This window comes from Grampus griseus, assembly GCF_964374135.1.
Source record: "Grampus griseus genome assembly, chromosome: 6".
In the NCBI taxonomy this organism is placed as follows: domain Eukaryota; kingdom Metazoa; phylum Chordata; class Mammalia; order Artiodactyla; family Delphinidae; genus Grampus; species Grampus griseus.
This window is the reverse complement of record NC_139000.1, coordinates 103,432,732-103,436,209: the sequence shown is the minus strand read 5'-3', so window position 1 is coordinate 103,436,209 and position 3,478 is coordinate 103,432,732. Positions and strand designations below refer to the sequence as shown.

The following is a 3,478-nucleotide window of genomic DNA, read 5'->3' as shown; positions in this document are numbered from 1 at the left end:
TTCCAGTTTGGGACTATTTACAAATAAAACTGCTATAAACATTCATGTACAGGTTTTTATGTGAACATAAGTTTTCATTTCTCTGAGAAAATGTCCAAGAGTGCAATTTCTGAGTCTATGGTCATGGCATGTTCAGTGTTTAAAGAAACTGTCAAAACTGTACAGAGTTGCTGCACAATTTTATGGTCCCATGAGTAATATTTCTTAAGAGGTGCTCCACATTCTAGGAAGTAATTATTATGCTCAAGTGGGTGGTGCTTCAATTGGTCAGTCCTGGGTTATTTATGTGCTGCTGGAAGAGGCAAGTTCAGCTCCATCCCAGACACAGAGCCTAAGAGTAGCTCCCTAAAGAGTATCAGGAAGCCATTAGAAAAAGCCAATATTTGGAGGTGGCGATCTGTCTGCGAGGAGTGCAAGGTTCATCCAGAAACTTGAATGGGATGTTGATACCACTGCATGAGAGGAGCACAGCCAAATCTCCCTGAGCCGAGCTGTTGGCATCTGCAAAAAGGTGGGGAGAGAAGGGAGCAGACTCCCTCCTGGAGTGGCTCAAGGATTCAAACACCACGAGCTTCATTCGCGAAGGCTTCAGGAGGGGTTGCTTTCCCGTTGCATCTTTGACGTAGTTTCCTAGACTCTGCTCCATGATTTAACTTGCAAGTCTGAAATGAAGATGGAGGAAGCAGTGGGAAAAGTTGAAGAACTCATTGAGTCTGAAGTCCCACCAAAAACATCTGAACAAGAGTCAGCTAAGGAGGAAGATGGATCTGTGGAACTGGAATCTCAGTTTCTGAAAGATGGTGTGGTGGATTCTACAGTTCTTTCTTCAATGCCCTGCTTGTTGATGGAACTGAGAAGGGACTCTTTGGAGTCTCAGTTAGCATCCACGGAGGGTGACAAACCGACAACTGGCTGAGTTTATGAGGGAGACTCCTCTAACCACTGCATGCTTTCCACTTCCTCTACTGGTCACCTGGCCGATTCAGATACGCTGTCTTCTGCAGAGGAGAATGAACCCTCCCAGGCAGAAACAGCGGTAGAAGGAGATCCTTCCGGTGCCACAGTTGGGCGCAAGTCTCACCGGTCCTGATCTGAAAGTGAAACATCCACCATGGCTGCCAAGAAAACCCGGCAATCCAGTGATAAACAGAATGGCCCAGTTGCCAAGGTTAAAGGTCATCGGACCCAAAAGCACAAGGAGAGAATCAGGCTACTGAGGCAGAAACGGGAGGCTGCCGTACGAAAGAAATATAACCTGTTGCAGGACAGTAGTACCAGTGATAGTGACCTGACTTGTGACTCAAGCACGAGCTCATCAGACGATGCTGAAGAGGTTTCAGGGATCACTGCAGAGATACCAGGTCGTTTGGATCCAAGATTCCTAGCAAGTGACAGAACATCTGCTGGCAATGCACCACTCAATGAAGAAATTAATATTGCCTCTTCACATAGTGAAGTGGAGATGGTGGGAGTTCAACGACATGCAAGGTGGGTTCATCCTCAAGGAGGTGTGCCTCAGAGTGTCTCTTCATGGAAGCATGGCTCTGGCATGCAGTATGTTAGCACCCGGCAAACACAGTCATGGACTGCTGTGACTCCCCAGCAGACGTGGGCGTCACCTGCAGAAGTTGTTGACCTTACATTGGATGAGGATAGCAGACGTAAATACCTACTGTAATGCAGTGTCACTGTGTTTCCTCTGCACTGTTCTCTTCCACTTACTTCTCTTCCTCTTTGTGACATGGAAGCTCATTGTCATAGCTTCAGCCTCAGAAGCTGTTTGTGGCATTTGTATAATCAAAACTCATGGAAAATTGCTCCCTTCCCCCCCCCTTTTTTTTAAATTAAAAGAAGTCACTTAGGAAAGTAACATCGCAGAGAAAAGAATTTCTTCTTTCCCTCAGTAGGAATCTGAGAATGATGAATTTTATTAGACGACTTCATTTTACTTGGTGACTTTCAATCTTAGGAAACTGCCTTCCTTTTAGAATGATATTTTAATTACCAGGTGAAATGGATTTCAGTTTTTGAATCTTGTATTTATTTTTCTGTGTAATAAAATTAATACGTAGACTTGGGGAAAAAAAGCCAATATTGATTACCTACTATTACACTACCAGGCAGCGTTCTAAGCATTTACAGGTATTAGCTCATTAAATCCTTTCAACCACACAGGTACTATTACTCCATTTTACAGATGAAGCACCTGAGGCCCCAAGATTTAATAACTTGCCTAAAGTCACACAGCTAGTAAGTAGGGAGCCCAAATCCCACCTCAGCCTGCCTGGCTCCAGAGCCTGTGCTCGTCTCCATTCTGCCATGCTTCCCCCAAAGGAGGGGAGAGGTGCCCGGGCAGGCAAATTGAATAGATCCTATAGGAAGGCTCTTCCCTGTCTGGGACTTGTCCTCTTCCCTCAGCGTCAGCTATTTCCACTCTTCCTTCCAATCATTTCTCCTACCCCCGCCCCCCAAGATTTCACAGAATCTCCCTCTGTGATTCTAGGAACACTGGTGTCCTCACACTCCTCTTACTAACTCACTGTTATAGATTAAAAGAAGAAAATCAGCAACAACAATGCCAACAGAAACACAAACAACCCAAGCAGAAGGCCAGCTCTCCAGTGTCTCTGGATTAATGCAGCTTCTCAGGTTTCAGAGGGGACAAATATCTGATGGGCAAGCACCTGTCTGGCAGGTGACGACATCTCTCTCCCAGGGTGTGCTGGCTCAAGCTGGGATGGAATGCTGCTATTTTCTTCTTGACCTTGAGGTAACCCATGCAAAGCACAGTCAGCACCTCATGAAAGGCTGGTGAAATCTCTCTGTCTCTCCCCACTGACTTTGCTTAGCTTGGGTGCCAGCACAGTGCAGTTTCAAAATCAGCATTGAGCATTTGCCAAGCATTGCCTGGGGTCAACTGTTTGTTGAAAGCAATGAGGGTATTCACCTTCACGTAAGAGTCACAAAATTTTCTTCCAGGAGCTCTATAGGTAGAGGAAGGAGGGAGAAGGAAGGAGTCCAGAATGACCTTTAGCCTTCTCAGAGCTCCCTTGCCGGAGGATTGGAGCTGGGAGGAGGCTGTAAGAGGGGGAAGAGGATGGACAGCCAAGGAGGAAGGAAAGAACGGTATAGGGGAGCATTCAGTCAGGGCAGGACTGGCTGAAGATACCATCAAAGCCCTACTAATTCTGATTTTTCTATTCTCCCCTTTCTCTGCCATAGGCTCTTCATTGCCATGTTTTCTCAGCTGACAATTTGGCCACAAAGTCAAATCCATAGTCTGACAGTGGAAGAGAATACTTTTGTTTGGGCATCTTTTGGAAATAGGGGGTATATTCTTGCCATGCTTCTGACTCTCCTGTTCATGCTTCCTCTACTCTCTTCACACGCGGGATGAGGTGTGTGTAGATTATTTATGGTTTTCACTATAGATGTGGATTTGGCATCAGCTAAAATGCGCCCACTGAAGAGGTCATTA

General features: G+C 45.8%; 1 pseudogene across 1 annotated transcript; it reads left to right on the top strand.

Moving 5' to 3' along the window:
- Window positions 1-667: 667 nt before the first annotated feature.
- Window positions 668-1,678, top strand: LOC309823808 (protein ARK2N-like; annotated as a pseudogene). The gene has a single exon. The product of its transcript is annotated as a protein ARK2N-like (transcript).
- The last annotated feature ends 1,800 nt before the right edge of the window (window positions 1,679-3,478 follow it).